The 21869-nt window shown below is 38.0% G+C and overlaps 1 long non-coding RNA gene across 1 annotated transcript in view; it reads left to right on the top strand.

The window, feature by feature from the left end:
- The window catches only part of LOC103279747 (uncharacterized), a 199312-nt gene extending 178786 nt beyond the window's left edge, over window positions 1–20526 (top strand). Inside the window, exon 5 of the long non-coding RNA XR_010002712.1 lies at window positions 10988–20526. This is a non-coding gene — a long non-coding RNA (uncharacterized LOC103279747). The remainder of the gene's footprint in view (window positions 1–10987) is intronic.
- The last annotated feature ends 1343 nt before the right edge of the window (window positions 20527–21869 follow it).

Here is a 21869-nt window from a genome sequence, read left to right as displayed (position 1 = left end):
TTATTATTATTATTATTAAACTTTATTTGTACTCCACTAGCATCTCCCGAAGGACTCGATGCAGCTTACAAAAGCCAAGGCCTCAATACACAATATAACAATACAAAACAAGAAGCAAATTAAAAACAATTTAAACAGTATAAACAACAAGCAATAACAATACGCTAAAACACAATAGAACTGGGCCGGGCCAGAGTAATGGGTACAAGATTAAAAGTGCTGATGTGACAGATGATATATAAGGCTTATAGGGCAAGTGCAGAGTGCGATATGCGATCTTAATTCTAATAAAGTGCTTATGGGACTTGGTATTGGAGATTTCCTATTAATCTGGGAAGGCACATTGGAACAGCCAAGTCTTCAAGTTCTTTCTGAAGACTGCCAATGTAGGGGTCTGTCTGAGATCCTTGGGGAGGGTGTTCCAGATTCGGGGGGCCACCACAGAGAAGGCCCTGTCTCGTGTCCCCACCAACCGCGCTTGCGACGCAGGCGGGATCACGAGCAGGGCCTCTCCAGATGACCGAAGTGAATGCGTGGGTTCGTTCACTTCCGCCCTTCTCACCCAACAGGGGACTCAGGGCGGCTTACAATAAAACACATACATAAAAATTGTACAATACACTATAAATCAGTTAAAAATTATTAACATTACAAGGTTTTCTCTACAAGGTTTGTTTAGAGGGGCAGAGGTTGCCTCTGCTTTCCTCTGAGACTCAGAGTGGAATTACTCAAGGTCACCCAATGGGATTTCATGGCTGAGTGGGAATTCAAATCCTAGATTCCAGAGTTTTGGTCCAACACCCAAACCACTGCACCACAATGGCTGTAAGCATAGTCAGAACTGTATATTTTTATACTATATAAGCACATCCTGATTTGAAGTGAAATATTCCTATCTATGTAAGAGAAAGAAGACCAACAACAGTTAAAATGAGCAATCCCCCTAGCCATCTCAGTTTGTGTGGAAATCTGGAACATTTCTAGTTTTAGAAAAATCCCAGCCAGTTAAATGCATTAACGTGTCTTCATCAATCCTCTTTTTTTGTATATTCTGCCTTTTTAGTCAGCTGCCTTCTAAAGCATCACTCAGCTTCCCCCTCTTTTCAAGGTCAAGGTCAAGTTTGATTATGTATGTGCAGAGATGTCACATGCATCTGTCATATGACATGGCACCGTGAAGCGTGCACAATGAAACAATTTACCGGGGGACCACAGCAGCTGAGCAATGTCATAGCAATGAAGCAGACAAAGTTGATCAGTTTGGATGACACTGACCACTCCAGGAGGACACAACACAATTCAGTCTCTAGACAGCATGCTGGGCAAGCAGAGCAGAGCTGGGGGATTCAGTCTGCCTCGTTTTTGCACTTCCACTTATTTATACATGAAATCAATTTTTAAATAGAACAGAGAAGTGGCCCTTTTCTCAACTTTTTATATGGAAGATGCATTCTCATTGTTTATTTGTACTGCATCTAAAATCAACTGCAATTTTAATTAACACCCAGGAGCCAATTAGTTCTCCAGGTAGGCAAGCTGAGTGGGCTGCCTGTTTAGTATGTAATGTTATGTGATTCTGACCCAGGAAAGATACATTACTGAGAACAGTGTCAGAATGAAAGGATCAACAGCATATCAGTGCAAATTTTCACAATAAGGAGGTTCCAAATTTCTAGTTAGCATTTGTCTACTTTACACTGGCTTTTGTTGGATGGAAAATTGTTAAAAATTGTTCTGTATCTAGATCAAAATTTCATAGAAAGGGAAGCAAGAAGTGGAAAGATGATGATGATGATGATGATGATGATGATGATGATGATGATGATGATATTTTAGTCTTTGGGAGTTAGATTAGGACACTGGGAGACCCACAAGACTGTGGAGACCCATAGGTTGATATTTTACAAGTTACACTCTCAGAATCAGAGAAAGGCCAGGCTAGGCCTCCTCTGAACAAAGACCCTGTGATAGGTTCACCTTAGTATCACCATAAGTTAGAAATCACTTGGAAATCACAACAATAGTACCCAAGAAAAAGAAGCAGTAGACCCAATATATTCTGCCTAATTAGGTCTGATCTGAAGTATTGCTTTCATTTCTAGGTACCTCATCCTAAGAAAGACATAGACAAGTTGCAGTGGGCACAGATAAATGCAACAAGGAGGATGAGGTATTAAGAATATAACCTCTGAAGAAAGACTGAGACAGTTTGGCATAAGTTGGTGAAGAGAAGACGGAAGGATTACATGATTGCACTTTTTAAATATCTTAAGGGTGGTCACAAAGGGGAGACTGCAGGATTTTCCCATGCTATGCCAGAAAATAAGACCAGGTTTAATGGTTTTAAGTTACAGGAGTGTAGTTTTTAAAAACAAAAACAAAAAAACAATGTAATTTTAATTGCATGTTTCAATTTTGCAATATAATTATTATTAAAAAAGAATAGGAAGTGAGAAATGGTAGAAGAATGTATACAAAACAGGGACTTTTTCAACATCTTATTATCATCTTCTTTGATAATCATCTAATACAAAAATGTTTCTGTGGTTTTAAAAAAGAAAAAAATGAAAAAAGAGGTGAAAAGAAAGAAAGAAAAAACAAAAACATTTTATCTAATCTAAAACAGAAGAATAGAAAAAGCAGGTATTGAGTATATTGAAACCAAGAAGATAGGAAAGTTAAGAAGTAGAAAATAGAAAGCCTTATCTAACACTTCTTATCCTGTCACTACTGTCATCTTCATAATAAAAAATCCATTTTTTGTCTTTTGTCTTTTTATTCTTAGTAGATTAACTTTCCAGGAACCCTTGGATATCATTTGGGATCCTGTTATTCTTATCACAAACCCTCCTCCTTTTTCTTGTTATCTTTACATCTCCACAATAGTGATTATGTTTTGTTATTATAAAAAAACCAATGTTTTTATTTTTTTCTCTTCTTTTAAGAAGTCAATACAAGGCTGTGACTCTTCTATAAATTGGGGGGTTGGGTCTGGTGATTGTATAAATGTAGTCAATTTGTCCATCTCTGCCAGTTCCATCATTTTTTTAATCCATAGATGTTGGGTAGATTTTTTAAATTTCCAATAATAGGCATAGACAATCCTTGCTGGAGTCACCAAATATAGAGAAGGTTTCAAGAATTTCTTTTGCAATATTGCATTTGTAAACCCCAACAGAAATGCTTTTGATTCTAGTAGTATCTTATTTTTTTTTTACATTTTCAATGTTCTTGTATATTGTCATCCAGACTGTCTTGGCTTTAGTGTATGTCCACCACATGTGGTTCATTTCCAACAAACGTTTTTTAAATGTTTTTATCTTTGCTAGCCTTTTTAGTGTCATGTACCATCTATACATTATCTTGCTGTCTAATTAATACCTATTTATTGATGGGCCATTGGTCTCCAAGGAGGGTACATTTTGATTAAATATTGAAACTGTTTAACTGTTTAACTTTAAGAGTGATGTGACAATGGAATAAATGGATTGTGTCAACCTTATCCTTTTTCTTTTTAAAAAAATACAAGATTGGTTAGGGGTGAAGGTGTCTGGAAAAGGATTGCTTTCAGCAGATCCTTCAATGATACTGAGGATTTTTTTTCATTCTTAGCTGGAAGTAGTACTGAAAGAGAAGTCACATACACAATTAATAGAGTCCAGGAGAAGATGTACATAATGATCTCTCAACCTAAAAACTATAATCTGCTGCACATGGTGCTACTATTTCTATTGAAAATTGGTTCAGAAACATAAGCTGATGCTACAGATACCTGATGTGAGAAAGCAGACAGATGATCAAGTAGGGACACTGTTTTGATGGCATTGGTTACCTGTGAATTTCAAAGTCCATTTTAGAGTGATGGCTTTAAATTATTTGAGACCAGGTTGCCTGAAGGACTGTTTTAACTTTTATAAGCTAAGTCTATACAACTACTTTAAATTAATGTTTGAATTCTACACCATGGGTTGGAATTAAACTTCATTGATAAATCTCAATTAAATTCTCTTCATTTGGATCATACTGAAGAAAAATACTCCCTCCCTTCCTTCCTTCCTTCCTTTTTTTTTTTTTTTTTTTGACAGAGGGCTCCCAAACATGGTAGGAGGATGGAGAAAGAGATGAGGGAAGCTGACTTTTGGTCACTGACCAAATGTTTCACAAAACTCCTTCAGTCATGAGGATGGAGGGCATGAGGTCACTGAAAGTAAAAAATACATCTTTGCATCTATGGACAAAGCCATATATATTTTGGCAAATCTGTGATTTGTTGCTGGAATTTGACTAATGGCGGCAGATTTGCCTGCTCCACTAATATCTGCCACTGCCTGTCTACCCAGTATCAGTCATGATGCTTTCCATTGCAAGACTTTCCAAGAATTACTTCCGATCATTAGTTGTGCTTTTCAGTCCTGTTGTCCTTTAAGTTAAGTTTAAACTTAGGGATGTTCTTAGGTACTCTGCTACAGTGCTCCAATAACAGTATGTAACACACTTTTTGTTCCTGGGTTATAAATGTAATTTCCTAACTGGGTCTATCATAACAATATGGAAAAAGGTTTATTAAACTGCAAAAAGTTATTTTTGCTGGACATTCTGTAGCACATTTTGCTATAGTTTTTCAAAGAATATCTCATTGAGTCTCAACCAATTCAACATATTTTGTGGCTGGTGTATAACAACTACTCTCAAAGTAAGTACCGTAGAATTAAACAGGAAATAATGCTTGCAAACCAGGAACAGAACATCTTTCAAATTTTGTTACATAGTGTAATGAAAAGACTGGATGGGCTCAGAAATAGTGCTTTACTTTTTTTTTCTCTGTGCCTCATCTCTTCTATGCGCTGTGGCCAAAATCCAATTGTTAATCCCAATTTGAGTAGATTCACTGAATCAAGAAGAACGTGGTAAATCAACATTTTTATAAGCCTCATTAATTCAATAGAATCAGACTAGTCTAGCTGTGATTAGCAATTGGATTTAGACTTCTATGTATGTGAACAGCACATACAGTCCCTTAATGAGCAAGTGGCAACCATACATCACAGACATGAGAGAGCAGGAAGTCGAATGAGTGGACAGACTTGGGCACTCAGCTGGAGACCATGTTTTTTTAAGTATTTCTAATGGGTAGAGAAAAGAAAGGAGAACAAAACATAAAGGTTTTATTTATGTATGTATTTGCCTATTCAAAGTATTTCTGTCTCGTTTTCCAGTTCACAAGAGCTCTTGAGACAATGAACAATAAAAACCAACAAAGACAATACAATAATAACAACATTTTAAAAACACATTAAAGTATTTTTAAACGATCCTTATAGGAGTCGAGAAACAATCCTAAATCCTGTTTTGAAACAGTAAAACAGCACTTTGAAACACTGAATGCCATGTTTTGACTGCCCTCAAGAAGTGTAAAAGAGATGGGGCCAACCTGACTTTTATAGGTAGGGAGTTCTACAGAGAAAACCCTGTTATGTGTACCCACCAATCCAATTTCTAGGTGTTTTGGCTTGAGTTTTTATAATCCCCAGCCATCACAGCAAATTACAAAGGACAATGGGGTGTAGTGGTCCCAAACAGCTAGAGAACCTATAGGATTTTTTTTTTTACCTCAAAACCAAAAAAAAAACAAAACAGAAATGTTCACGATGTGATCTTAACACTGGTTTCACTCTTTCATGGATGCTATTTCTGTCCATTAAGATTCAGAATGTTGTTATTTGCTGGACCTTTTGTGTCCTCTGTGGTTTGGTTTCAGTACCCCCCCCCCCTCCCGCCATAGATACCCAAATCTATGGAGGCTCAAGTCTCATTATATAAAATGAGATGATAAAATTGTGCCCTTTACATAAAATAGCAAAAACAAGGTTTGCTTTTTTGGAATATTTTAAGGGAATATTTTCAAAATGTGGATAGTGGAATCCATGGTTGGAGAATCTGTGAGGGACAACTGTATTTTCTTTATCTTAACATACTATTGTGCCCTCCATGAGATGATGTTTGGAAAGCATAAGATTTACTTGTTGAGTTTCAAATGGATACATTTTGGTTGTTTGGAAGGTACTTCTGATGACTCACTGCTTCACTGCAGGTACAATGCAGGCAAGGATGCAGATCCTTGTACTGGATGAAAGCTAGTCTAGAAGATGGAACAGTACAATGCTACTGCTGTTGATGAATAAGTATTGAGAGAAATAAGGCTAGAAACCTCACTTTCAGAGATGTTGAGAATGCAGGGGCGAGGAAAGGAAGCAGTTACACCATGGACAATCTACTTTGGTACACACAAAAAACATTCTAGGGATTGTGCATGCTTGCACTATAATCAGTGGTTATTAACCAAATAGCATCCTCTATGATTCTATTCTAGTCATTTTTAATGAGCCATTGCCAAGTGCATGTATTTCTCTTCCCATCTGCTGAAGATTGCTGCATATTTGACAAATATATTTTACAATACCATCTTTCACTTCACCTCTACACTCGTCCGTTGGGGAACATAGAACTCAACACAGAGAAAAAAACAATATATTGTGCCTCTCTGTAATAGAGGATTTGATTTTTCAAGGCACAGAAACTTCTTGAGTGAATGATAGGTTGCAACATGAAGGCAAATGATAAGTTATGACTCTCTCCAGGAACTTTATTTGCATTGTAATGGTTTGGAAGTGGACTGCAGTGGCCATTGTTGTAGGCACACAATATATGACCAGGTTACATTTCCATAGCAAAAGCATACATACCAGAAAGGTTGCAGGGGTGATGAGATGGTATTTGGGAGAACTGCGGAAACAATAAAGGTCTTCTCTGAAGGCATTTAGCCCTTTTCAACAAACTCCCCTTTCTGTGTGTCCCCTTTTTTAAGCATAAAAAGGATGGGTTGAGGTTTTTTAAAAGTGCGTGTGTGGGTTGGCTGTTGTTGTCACAGTAGGCACCGGGCTTTTCCACTGCAGCATTGTATTCAATATTCCAATCACCTTGCAAGTCAAGAAGGCTGGTGGAGCTTGCGGTAGTGTCAGAGTGAAAAACGAGCCATGGCGTCACGCTTGGCCAGCCGCTGGCTGTCGGTTGCAGATTGAGTGCCACGCTGCAGCGTGTTTGGTTTGATATCAACCATTTCAGTGCAGCATTTTGGAAGGTGTGTTCCTTTCTTCCTTCCTTCTTTCATTTCTTTCATTCTTCATTTTTCAAGAAGGATAAAAAAAATTCCAAGGACAAAGGATGTGGGAACGGGTGACCATCGCCCCTTGTTCCAATTCCTTGGCATCTGCAAGTTGTCAATCATTTTGCGCCGAAACAAGAAGATGAGGTCTGAAACTGCATATATTTTTCTTCCCTCCCCCCTACGCCTCCAACCATTTGTTCCTGAAAATTTTCCCTCCGCCCTCAGCATGGTTTTTAGTATCGATGTTTTTTTAATTTCTTTTTTCCCTCCATGTTTTTATTTATTGAAGCCTGAGATTTTATTTCCTACGGCGATGCCGGGGGGGGGGGGGGGATAGCTGTGAAGATGCATGGACCCTTCTGGATGCTATTAAACCAAGCACACGGTGTGTGTTTTACAGATCCACTAGCCAAGCAACCATGATATTTGCCTGCCAGTAAGTTCCATAGTGTAACAGAAAAATCTATTTTCTCACTTCTGCACAAAATCAATCAAATCACTAATATGACTTCCATTCATTGTGGGTATTTGTGAACTCCTAGGTGGGATTTGGAGGGTTCATTGCGAAAGTGAGAGTATGGTAGGAGTACCTAGAGAAGGGATAAATGCTTCAAAGAGTGATACAGATTCTGCAGGTTGACATAATTTCCACTGCAATCATCAATACCTTCTGTTATTGTATTATTCCTTAGTTCTGTATCCCAGCATCTGATAAACTGGCAGGTGGTTGTCTTTGCACCTTGTGCCTTAGGAATATTGGGAATTGATCAGTGCTTTAGTATTGTACACTATGAATGGAGAACATGTAGCTTGACAGAGGTTTTTGGACTCTAACTCCCACCAACTTTACCCAGTCAGTCTTGAGGGATAATGGGAGCTGTAGTATGACAACATCTTGAGCACCACATGTTCTTCATCCATTATAGACACTGTATGTATGGCTAACCTGCACTGTACATCGACTTTTTAATTGAAAAAAAAAACACTTAAAAAAGAGGATGCATGAGTATTGGGGCTTCTCCATACAATATACATAGGACCTCTTCATTAGATGCAATATGCTGGATTAGACAGAAGTCATTCCAGATCAGCACTCTGTGTTCCACAACAGCCATCCAATTGCTCTCTAAAAGCCTACAAGCAGAATATATTTGCCCATAGCAAAGATATAAAAAACATGATACCTTAGAATATTAAGGTTCCACTAGGCTCTTGTGGCTGATAGGCATTTGTAGTTCTATTTCTTATAAATTTTTACAATCCCCATCTGAACTGCTGGCTATCAGCCTTTCCTCTGCAGTAGATTTCAAACTAATTGTGCAATGAAATATGTTCTTTTGCTCTTCCTTATTCTTCCACGGATCGGTTTCAGCATGGCTTCTGGAAATGTCATGTGCTCCTTTGCAGAAGCCAAGCTCGTCCTTCCCTAGTAACATTTGTTTAGTTCATCTAATTTTAGTTCCATTGAATTTACCTTGAATCCTAGTGCCATAAGAAAGGAAGGAAGGAAATCTATGTGCTCATATCATGCATAAGTGGATGACCTGATATTATTCTTTCTCCTTGTTGCACAATATTGTATACCATTGCTAAAGAGCAAGCACAACTGATGTGAAAAGGGTGGGTTCACTGAAAGGTAGCTATATATCTGCAGGTGGGCAGTAAAAATATGATGGGGCCAGTGAGATGTGATGAAATGGGTCCCTCATCTCACTAGTCTTGCCAGGTTATGGTGGTAAGAGTATAAGCTAACTAGACAGTTCTGCTAAGATGTTGGTAGATTTATGTCTTGACATTTCCCATCTACTAACTGATACAAGAGATGAGGAAGATAACTACACTAAGGCCCAACATACCTGAAAGGCTTGAATGAAATTTATCTTGAGGAAGTGGAATTGTATCCTGAGGATCCAAATCACTCTGAATAAGGCTGCATTTCAGTATTTTCTTTCTTCCTCCCCACAATCACAAGGTTGCAGTTTCTTGCCTGCTTAGCCAGAATGGGTATGTGGGTTGTGGCAGAGTCTTGAGTCCTTTACTGGTGCAGCCTGGCAAAGAGGCACTAATGCGCCATCCTAGCAGTATCCAGTCATCAATGCTGCAGGTTTAGGATTGCACTATAGATTATATAGTTTAAGGTCTTTAAAAAAACCAATACTTCAACGCATGTTGGCCCCTCATTTCTAGGACAGATGCTTCAGCCCCTTGATCATTCTATTTGAACCTTTCTGTATGCTTCCAGCAACATGACATCTTTATTGAGATGGGCACTGAGAACTGCACAATCCATATGATAGATATATATGAAAAACATTGACTTTGTATCTCTCTCAGATGTATAAAACAAAAAAGTTCATATCATCCCTTTCCTGCTTCCTCATTTGGTCTATGCCATTTCTAGTATTGTTTTTCAACATTATTTCCTCTCTTAAAATTTATGCAAATTGGTGTGTATGTTCAAGATTGTACTGATTGCTTAAATGTACCCCATTCATTCAGTAAAATGTGCTTACATAGTGTTTTGCAAGATTTTAAAATGCACACCTTTTTCTTGAAAATTACACATTTTTTTCTACCTGCAGATGTATCAGAATGCAAGTTGTACCTTTCATATGGACAGACTGCAAAGTACAGACTAGTTAGACTGAAATTAGACTGCCTACCCATTTATTTAGAACACATAGACAAAATATATGCAGTTATATAATTACTCTTCCAAATAATTTGTAGCTTAAAATACATCTTGCTCTGCATCTCTATACTTGAATTGTTTCATTGAACACAATATTTCATACTTGACTAGCTACTGCTAGTTCAGAGCCTATCATCATACATGTATCTTCCTAATGTTTAGTACTTTAGTACATTACTAACATTGAACCTCATTTGCATTATTCCGTTCACTGAGATATAAGAATCTTTTTCAGGGCTCCTCTCAGATCTCTTTGCGGGTTTAGCAGTCTGAAACATGACTATTTCACTATTTACATCTCACCCCAGATCATTCAGAAATAACCTAGATAGCTCTGGTATAAATACAGATTCTTGGGGAAATACACTTGTCACTTCTGTCTTTTGAAAGAACCTCCTAATACCAGAAATCATTAAAGGGAATTCTATAGGAGGCAATATTACCATATTCCATGGCTTTTAAGGTTATTCATGAGACTTTGGTGAAGGATTATGTTAAATAATTTCTCGGAGTTCAAGTACTCAATGTGTTCCAGATCAAAATGTGCATACATGTTTGTTGACAATAGCAGAGAACTCCAAAATGTTGTTCAGTTATGATAGAAGTGATTTTTCCTTCATAGCATTTGCTCTTTAATAAAGGCTACCATCGGCTTATCCAAAATAGAAGCCATGTTAGGCATAGTAAAACCTGCAAATGCATCTCCTAAATCTCTCAAAAATTGTGCTTTGTTTTGTGAGCTTCCTTCAATCATGCAGCGTGGAGGGAAATTTTAGTGATACATACTTCTTATGAAGGAAAACATATTTACATTTGAATTCTTTAAGAATCCTTGAGTGTGATTTATACATTAAGTTACTAATACAGCAATTTCAATTAGGTCTAGAACTTTGACTCTTGTCTCCACTGTTTTATCTAATTTTTCAGACATTTTTCCTGGGGAAGAAATGATGCACACATTGGCTTATGTTCAACATGTTCCTCAGTGAAAAAACAGTAATGCCACGTTTCTACAAATGACCCATCTTCCTTTAGCAATCCTTTCACATTTTTGTCATGTGCCATCTTAAATCACTTCCTTGTTCCCACTTCCTTTAATGATTCCTCTCCCCTCCTCTCTCTCTCTGTAGGAATTTACATGCTGGACTCACTACAATTTGGAACATTTTTGTATTCTGTTGACTACAACCATTCCATATGATGACCTTGCAACCAGCTCACCATGTCTTTGGAGAACAGCTGCTGAACAATTCTCAATGCCTGGAGTAAATGATAAATCATTCAATGAATCCTTGAATCTCGCTTGGTATCTTAGCACATGTGCTCTGCAAAATGAAATCAGACAAACAGTTTGTATTTGCCTTTTGAGGATCAGTTTGTACATTGCAAAAAAAAAAAAAGGGTCAGTAGCTCATGCATGATCCCTGCTGTAATACAGACATTGAATTGGATCAATACTATATAGTAGCCCTTGAGGTTATCAGAAATAAACAGAAATAGGAAAACTACTAGACAAATGCCATGTTGTAGTTCTCTTTTTCATTCTTGATCTATAAAGGATTTCATCCCTCACCCTCCTCCAGCTACAACTGCAGGAAGGAGATGCTTTCTTACTTCCATTCAGAAAGAGGATGCTACTATTACAAATGGCATCTGAAAAAAAAATGATTTGCAGTATAGGTTGAGAATTCATGCCTCAGAATGAAAGTGCCAAGCCTAATTTATAAATACAGTAATCACAGATAATGGGTTTAGACTAGATCTTGGTGTAGGCTCCACCCTCATCTCTAAGGGTCACTTGGTGGTCCTAGACCAATTATAGCTTAATCTCCTTACCATGAACATAAAAAAATGAAGAGGAGGATGCACACCATCGTGAGTTCTTGTAGGTGTATACTTTTATAAAAAGCACTCAGTAAGAAACCCAACATTATTTCTGAGTTGAAATATTCATGAGGTCACAGTACATGCCATGAACTGATGAAAAACATTACAAGTCACCAAGTTCTGTTTCCTGAACCTAAAAATCTAAACGTGGACAATCACATTACATTCATGAATGTTTCATGTACAGTCATTCCTACTCAGAACTTGTGAGAAAGAAACTCTAAATAAAACAGAGTGGAATCAGAAATTCATATGCACCCATGTGGAAAATGGTGACACCAACAGAACCATCCTCGATATGAGTTTAGAGCCAGATTTCTCATAAAGGAAAATTATTCCCAAATTTTATATTCTTTAATTGGGAAAAGGAGCAGAGCTTCCCATGCTAATGACCTTTCTTCCAGACACCTTACATTTTAGAAATCAACAACTGATTAGAGGTAAGTCTGGTTCAGTCTACTCTACTGAATAGAATTCAGTGGAAAAAAATCCTCCCCAACACCTGGACATGTATCCTAAGACTTTGTATTAAAATATATAATTGTCCTATAATTGTGGTGCAGTTGTGCACAAACAAATCTGAGTAATCATAAAATCTACCTAGTTTAGCATCTCTTTTCAGTAAATTTGCAGTGGGTCTCAGTTAATTTCATGTCATCCAGAAACAGTTGATTGGTAGCTATTGAGCAATAGCCCCAAGGCCAGTTGATTCAAGGCTAGAGATGCTATTTCTGAATTTTGTTACATTTCTCCAAATTCCAGCTGCATTGTTGTATCACTGTTTGTTCATATTAGATTATAAAATTTGTTCTCCCTGTCCCCAGGGCCTTTGTATGCATTTTTGGTATTTTTCTCTTGTAATATACACACTATTTACACATTTTCCCCACTGTATACAATTTTGTGCATAATTTCTTAAATAGATAAAGAATAAGTTTTGATGATTTTCTAGTTTTGACCCATGTTTATTCTAATTCTGTATATTTTAATTTTTATTTCTGCCAGATGTACTGCAAGTCTCACTGATGTGTAAATGCTTTGTCTCCCAGTGAGTCTGGAATGCTGTGAAATGGATAATTTTGGAAAGAATCTTGAAGCCTCTGATTTTTTTCCACCTCTGTTTGAGATTCCAGGTTAATCAAGGAGGAAATAGTTTTAGATTTAATAAAACTGGCAGCCAAGAATTTAGGAGCAGTCTGAGTAGATTGGTTTTGTTGTTGCTATATGTAGGAAGGACCATTAAGAAAAGAATTGTAGATGTTCCTATGTAACAGTGCCATCTGGTGATAAGTTCTGTGAATATAATACTACAAGTACAGTCAGTTCTAAAGAAAACTAAATTAGTGTCTCTCTCATTTGCCACTTTGTTCTCCCATCAGCCATCCATCTCTCCTTCCTGTTTACACTGATATAGGGCAGATGTGGACTACTAATCTAGGAAACTGAACTTGGCCACTAGTAATTAGGTGCATATAGATTGACCAACTAAAATCTGATAAATTTACTGGGTTTTCTGAGTGTCCTGGCTTATAACTAAGTGTGTCAATATTAAACTTACTTACTTAAGTGATCCCTCGTAGTTCGAGGATGATGGTCCTCCGTCTTCGCTATCTTGGGGATGGATCTTTAGATGGCTGAAGAGACCTATTCTTGATCTGCATGTTCTCCCGCAGTGAGGACATCGGTTTCCAGGTGGAAGGCGGTCTCGGTCAGGGTTGGCTTGACGGGCCTTCCTCTTGGCACGTTTCTCCCTTAAGCCCTCCATTCGTGCCTCTTCGAACTCCGCAGCACTGCTGGTCACAGCTGACCTCCAACTAGAGCGCTCAATATTAAATATTAAAACATGCATGTGTTAAGATGTGTTAAGTGAGGACGGGGAACATGAAATACCCCAGATATCACTGAAGATTCTGTGAATGATCATTCATGGAGGATTCAGGACAGATAAAGGGAAGTATGTATTCACTTAGTACCTAGTTAAAATGTGAAAGTTGCTAGCATAAGATGTATTGATGTCTATCAGCATCTACCCAACATTATGCCGACTAGTAGGCTAAATAAATTCATAAAAGACTGGGCTATCAGTGGCTATCAGCCATACTTGAAAGGTATTTTCTCCACTACCATGGTGAGTGTGCCTCTGTTAAACAACTTCTCAGGAGCATAAGATCAAAGATGTAATCATGTCATGCATGTAGACTTCCTACAGGTATGTAGACAGACACTGTGCGAACAGAATGCTGGACTAGTTAGTTTTCAGTCTGATCAAGTATGTTTTTTCTTCTGTCATCATGATGCTTCAACTTGGAAAGATGAAAGCTAGCAAGGACTAATGAGGATTGCAATCCAACAACATCTGGTAGTTGACATATTCCCAGACCTACTCTAAATTGCTACCCTGCTTATTTGCCAGAGATTTAAGATGTAGGCTAGATTTTTCTTCTTATATTCCAGGATCTGATCCCAGATTACCTGCTTTGAACTGGATTATGTGAATCTACAATGCCAGCTAATCTGGGATATAGGGCTGTGTGGAAGGGGCCACAGAAACTATCAATTGTCCCAACATTTTAACTGCCCTAATTTCCTCTGATAGCTCCAACAAAATAACACATCCTAAACAAAAACAAAAACAAACCCAGAGATAGAGAATACCACATCTTCTTATTTTGCATCTCTACATTAACTGGATCCATGAAGGGTCCTTTGCCCCAATGCATGCCTCTGAAACTTGAAACAGAGAAATAATATACAGTTGCTCAGCTGCCTCTGCCACTTTGGCTTCCATGTTTTTGCTCCTTGAGTTAAGTGATGGAAAAGGACAAGAGAGTCACCTGCTTTTAAGCAAAATCACATGGCCAGAAATAATAAAGCTATAATTGTCCATTTGTCATTCAGTGACCAGTAAGAACCTTATGCCATGCTCTCTCCACCATCTCACCTTTCTCTGCCCAAGCTAAGGAAGAAATATTGTTTCATTTCATTTCCATAATTGTTTCATGCCCTTGCAACAAGTACGGATGCAATTCACTGCTAATTTCATTTTCGAAAGAAGCAATGAGTGATTTTAGTAATTTTCTTTCATCTGTGAGAAACTCATTAGAAAACTATGCATTTTAAAGATGATTTGCTATTCAGAAATTATTCTGAGCAAAATTTCCTTATGATTTGTTTTAATAGAAAATAGCCCTTTCTACACAGCAAACAACCTTTTCTGCACAGAAAATATTTTTCCAAAGAAATCTTTTCTTAGGCAGCCGTGGTGCTTTCCATGGAATGACCCTTGGCTTATTTATGGGTCATATCAAAATTCATAATTCTCTCCCTCCCAACCCCCCTCCCCTGTCCTTGACTTATATGTGAGGTTAACATATACACAGGTATACATAGTATATGACCATTGTTTTCTCTTATGGAATAAGATGAGTAAAGTCCCTATCTCATATCTTTTTCTGCACCTTTTATAAAGATGATCAATCAAGTTAATAACACCACTACTAAATATGTTTCCCGGAAGATCTGTGGACTGGTACTTGAGATAACTATTAAGAGATACTGGGGGAAAAGAGTAATAGAAGAGACTGCAAAGTTCTTCCTTTCTACTATAAAACTCTTAGGCTTGTGTTACACAATTGTTAAGAATATAAGGAGTTGCTTACAAACTAACAATATTTGATTTTTTAAACAAGGGAGCATTTTTGTTGAGCAAGAGATTACACTAGAAAGAAACTTGGTTATACAGTACAGTAGAGTCTCACTTATCCAACACTCACTTATCCAACGTTCTGGATTATCCAACGCATTTTTGTAGTCAATGTTTTCAATATATCGTGCTATTCAATATATGGTGCTAAATTCATAAATACAGTAATTACTACATAGAATTACTGCATACTGAACTACTTTTTCTGTCAAATTTGTTGTATAACATGATGTTTTGGTGCTTAATTTGTAAAATCATAACCTAATTTGATGTTGAATAGGCTTTTTCTTAATCTCTCCTTGATATCCAACATATTCGCTTATCCAACGTTCTGCCGGCCCGTTTATGTTGGATAAGTGAGACTCTACTGTATTTGTTTCATTTTTAGTTTGATGTTAAATGCTTATATACTGCATACTCTATATTTATATTGTAGATTTATATATTATTTTTGAGTGGTTGTTGGTGAGATGTCAAGATTAAAGATAGACATTTTGGGAGTCAGTGAACTGAAATGGACTGGAATGGGCCATTTCACAACAGATGACAACCAGATATATTACTGTGGACAAAAGGAACACTAAAGAAATGGAGTAGCTTTCATAATTAATAATAAAGTTGCTAAAGCAGTGCTTGGATACAACCCAAAAATGATAGAATGATCTCAATTCGAGTTCAAGGTAAGCCGTTTAACATCACAGTGATCCAAATATACGCCCCAACCACAGCTGCTGAAGAAGCAAAATTAGATCAGCTCTATGAGGATCTGCAGCACCTACTGGATAATACACCAAAAAGAGACATTCTCTTTACAGGAGATTGGAATGCTAAGGTAGGCAGTCAAATGACAACTGGGATCACAGGCAAGCATGGTTTGGGACAAAATGAAGCAGGACGTAGGCTGATAGAATTTTGCCAGGAAAACTCACTATGCATAACAAACACTCTCTTCCAACAACCTAAAAGACAGCTTTATACATGGACTTCACCAGATGGTCAACACCGAAATCAGATTGACTACATCCTTTGCAGCCAAAGGTGGTGGACATCCATCCAGTTGGTGCAAACAAGACCTGGAGCTGATTGTAGTTCAGGTCACGAACTTCTTATTGCACAATTTAGAATCAGACTAAAGAGAATGGGGAAAATACACAGACCATTTATTTATTTATTTGCAGTATTTATATTCCGCCCTTCTCACCCCGAAGGGGACTCAGGGCAGATCACATTATATACATATAGGGCAAACATTCAATGCCCATATACACATAGAACCGAGACAGAGACAGATGCAGGGGCAATTTAACCTTCTCCTGAGGGGATGTTCGATTCTGGCCACAGGGGGGAGCAGCTGCTTCATCATCCACTGGGATTGCACTTCCTCATTCCAACATCTTAAATTAGTTAAATTTGCCTCCCCACTTTATAAGTGGTACCTTATTTCCTACTTGATAGATGCAACTATCTTTCGGGTTGCTAGGTTAGCAACGAGCAGAAGCTATTTTTTATTTTTTAATTGACAGGTGCTCACCCCACCATGGGCTGGCCTCGAACTCATGACCTCATGATTTATTGCAGCAGGCTGCTTACCAGCCACACCCCGGCCCCTCACAAATATTCCTACTGAATATGCAGTGGAGGTGAAAAATAGATTTCAGGGACTAGATTTAATAAATACAGTTCCAGAAGAACTATGGACAGAAATCCACAACATTGTTCAGGAGGCAGCAACAAAGTACATCTGAAAGAAAAAGAAAATCAAGAAGGCAAGATGGTTGTCTGTAGAGACACTGGAAGTAGCCCAAGAAAGAAGGAAGGTAAAAGGAAACAGTGATAGGGTGAGATATACCCAATTAAATGCACAATTCCAGAGGTTAGCCAGAAGAGACAAGGAACTATTTTTAAACAAGCAATGCATGGAAGTGGAAGAAGACAATAGAATAGGAAGGACAAGAGACCTCTTCCAGAAAATCAGAAACATCGGAGGTAAGTTTCAGGCAAAGAAATGGGTATGATCGAAAACAAATATGGCAAGGACCCAACAGAAGCTGAAGAGATCAAGAAAAGGTGGTGAGAATATACAGAAGATCTGTATAGGAAGGATAATAATATATAGGATAGCTTTGACGGTGTGGTGAGTGAATTAGAACCAGATATCCTGAGGAGTGAGGTTAAATTGGCCTTAAGAAGCATTGCTAATAACAAGGCAGGAGGAGACAATGGGATCCCAGCTGAGTTGTTTAAAAGGTGATGCTGTCAAGGTGATGTATGCCATATGCCAGCAAATATGGAAACACAAGAATGGCCATCAGATTGAAAAAAATCAATTTATATCCCCATACCAAACTTCCATACAGTGGCACTTATTTCACATGCCAGTAAAGTAATGCTCAAGATCCTGCAAGGTAGACTCCAGCAATACATGGAGCAAGAGTTGCCCGATGTACAAGCTGGGTTTAGAAAAGGCAGAGGAATGAGAGACCAAATTGCCAATATCTGCTGGGTAATGGAGGAAACTAGGGAATTTCAGAAAAACATCTATTTCTGCTTTATTGACTATTCTAAAGCCTTCAACTGTGTGGATCCTAATAAACTGTGGCAAGATCTTGGTGGTATGGAGATACCAAGTTACCATGTCTGTCTCCTGAGAAATCTGTATAAAGACCAAGTAAGAACAGACCATGGAACAACAGACTGGTTCAAGATTGGGAAAGGAGTATGGCAGGGCTGTATACTTTCACCCTACCTGTTCAACCTGTGTGCAGAACACATCATGCAACATGCGGGGCTTGACGAATCCAAGGCTGGAATTAAAATTGCCAGAAGAAACATTAACAACCTTAGGTATGCAGATGATACCACTCTGATGGCTGAGAGTGAGGAGGAGCTGAGGAGCCTTATCACCAAGGTGAAAGAAAAAAGTGCAAAATCTGGGTTGCAGTTTAACATCAAGAAAACAGATTTTAAGCATATGTTTTATGTTTTATATTTTATACTGTATTTAATTGGTTGTAATACATTTTTATATGTTGTTGTTTTTAATGATATGTCGGCATCAAATTGTTGCCAATTGTACTCCGCCCTGAGTCCCTTCGGGTGAGAAGGGCAGGATAGAAATATTGGAAATAAATAAATAAATAAAACCAAGATTATGGCAACCAGACTGATTGATAACTGGCAAATAGAGGGAGAAAATGTGGAGGCAGTGACAGACTTTATATTTCTAGGTGTGAAGATCACTGCAGATGCAGACTGCAGCCAGGAAATCAGAATACGTTTACTTCTTGGGAGGAGAGCAATGGCCAACCTCGATAAAATAGTGAAGAGCAGAGATATCACACTGGCAACAAAGGCCCGCATAGTTAAAGCAATGGTATTCCCCATAGTAACCTATGGATGTGAGAGCTGGACCATAAGGAAGGCTGAGTGAAGGAAGATGGACACTTTTGAATGTTGGTGCTGGAGAAAAATCCTGAGAGTGCCTTGGACCGCAAGAAGATCCAACCAGTCCATATTCCAGGAAATAATGCTCTGCTGCTCACAGGAGGGAAGGATATTAGAGGCAAAAATGAAGTATTTCGGCCACATCATGAGAAGACAGGAAAGTTTGGAAAAGACCATGATGCTGGGGAAAATGGAAGGAAAAAGGAAGAGAGGCTGACCAAGGGCAAGGTGGATGGTATCCTTGAAGTGACTGGCTTGACCTTGAAGGAACTGGGGGCAGTGATGGCCGACAGGAAGCTGTGGCATTCAGAAACGACTGAATGATTAAACAACAAATATATTATTTTATTACTGATATGTTTAATTTGTTCATTTTTTCACGATCGATTGACTGTAATAAAGCATTTGATTGATTGAAGTTACATTACTAACAAATCAAGATCATGTCCACAGGCTGTGCATGGAAGGAGAAAAAGAGAAGGAATACTATTCAATAAATTAAAACACTCAGGTTCCAGATACAATTGAAAATGTTTAAGGAGTGTTATTGAAGTCCTTGTGTGATCTTTCTAGGGTAAGTAGGGCTGCCTTTGAAGACGGTTTGGAAGTTTCAATTAGTCCAATGAGCGGCAGCCAGATTTCTAACTGAAGCATCATACAGGGAACTCACTACTCCTCTGTTACGTCAGCTCTGCTGGCTGCTGATCTGCAACCAAGCCCAATTCAAAGTGCTGGTCTTGGCCTATAAAGCCCTAAATTCTGGTCCTGGTCCAACTTACCTGTTCAAATGCATCTCCTCCTATGAGCCAAAAAGAGCTTTAAGATCAGCTGGGGAGGCCCTGCTCTCGATCCCACCTCCTTCGCAAGCGTGATTAGCAGGGATGAGAGACAGGGCTTTCTCAGTGGTGGCCCCTCAGCTGTGGAACTCCCTCCACAGTGACATCACACAGGCCCCATCTCTCCTGGCTTTTAGAAAAAAGTTAAAGACTTGGCTCTTTACACAAGCATTTGAAAAATAAGTCATCATGGAATTTGACACAGTTTGAATAAAGATTATGAGCAAGGATTATGGATGAACAGAATTTTGCAATTTATGTTTTTAATCTGTTTATTGTTCTATATGTATGATTTTTTGAACTGTTTTAATTGTTTTAGTTGATGGGATTTTTTATTGTTATGTTTTAATGGCATTGATTCTTGCTGGAGCTGTAAGCTGCCTTGAATCCCCCATGGGGTGAGAAAGGTGGGGTATAAATGAAATAAATAAATAAATAAGTCAATAATTGCTTGCTGCTGAGTCTTCAAATACACTTTTGAATTCTCTTGCCTTCTCAGTATTATATAGCACTTTATTGACTATGTCAGCTGTGTAACTACCTCTCCCTGACTTTGACATATTTTGCACTTTGGCCCAGATCCGTGAATTCATCTCTTGTTTTAACATTTTATTTTGTATGTTGATCTTTTATGACTGTTTTTATTGATGTTGATGTTTTATTGTTGAGTAATTTGCTTTATTGTTTTGCTTCTGCTTTTATATTGTTGTGTCTGGGCAAGGCCCCATGTAAGCCGCCCCGAGTCCCTTTGGGGAGATGGGGCGGGGTATAAGAATAAAGTTGTTGTTATTATTATTATTATTATTATTATTATTATTATTATTATTATTATTATTATCCTACAGTTTTTTTCAGGTTTCAACTGTTGCAAAAACCTCTTAAGGAATAGAGTCTGGCATTGGGATGGCTTCTTTACAAGTTAGAACAAATGTTTGAATAACATCAATTAAATCAAATGCTGACTTGCTTTTGGTAGACAATGATGGTTCCACTGGCCATTTCTGGTATCCCTGCACTTTCAAGCCAGGTTTGTGCCTACAGCATTTTCCTTTTACCTTTAGGGACTCTACAGTGGTAACTGCTGGCTTCCATGTCAGTGGACTGGTAAATTCACACAGGGTTTAACTTTGAACTTTAGGGTGGCATTTTAATATGATTATCCACACCTAAATAGGTTTAGTATTTTGGATCACTCATTTAAAGCCTGGGCTAAAACCTAGAGTGGAGTCACTGCTGAACTGACGTGGGACCCAGCTTCTGCTGCTGAACTTATTGATCCTACTGGATCTAGTCTGGCTGGGTCAGATTTGTTGCTTTTTTCCTCCCCTTGCTGAGTGTATGATGCAGGAAGAAATTCTGCCCCCAGGTCATTGCAAAGGCAGTTAAATTTAGAAGTGTGAAAGTTTTGCTTTCTCCCACATGCAAAGGTTTCAATGTTCCAAGCCCATTAGTTCCTGTACATGCAATATAGAAATTCTGCAAAATAAAAAAAAAATTAAATAGCACTGATTGATTGATTGATATCCTACCTTTCTCCAGTTTAGGATTCAAGCTAGTTTACCACAGATAAAACAAAAACATTGTTTAAAATTAACAGCATACAAAGGTGAAAAACCAAACTATTGTAAACTGAAACTAGTTAAAAAAATTAAAATAGTAATAAACAAATGTTCAGCACATTATATAACATCTGCTTCTCCAGAAGAAAAAAAAAACCAACAACCAGTAATTCCCAAAAGTCTTCTAGGATAAAAAGTGCTCACAGAAAGATAGCAAGGGGGATGTCAATCTAGTCTCTCTGAGAAGGGAGTTCCAGAGCCTGGGAGCAGCCATTGAGCAGGCCCTCACCTGAAATCCCACCAAAATTATGGTGGGGATACAAGAGAGGGCCTTCTTGGTGGCTGCTCTAAGCTTTGGAATTCCCTTAGCAGAGAGGCTAAAATGACCCTCTCCTTGCTAGTCTGTCAACAGTTTAAAATCTTTCTTTATTCCAGCCATCTTTAAAAACAGATTTTAAAAGAGTGGTACACGTGATGCATTGTTATAAATCAAAATCTTTTTAATTGCTATTTATTTATTTACAGTACTTTTACTCTGCTTTTCTCAACCCCGGAGGGGACTAAAGGCAGCTTCACAACATGG

The sequence above is a fragment of the Anolis carolinensis genome, chromosome 2 (genome assembly GCF_035594765.1).
Source record: "Anolis carolinensis isolate JA03-04 chromosome 2, rAnoCar3.1.pri, whole genome shotgun sequence".
NCBI classification, from domain to species: domain Eukaryota; kingdom Metazoa; phylum Chordata; class Lepidosauria; order Squamata; family Dactyloidae; genus Anolis; species Anolis carolinensis.
This window is presented reverse-complemented; position numbering and strand designations above follow the sequence as displayed.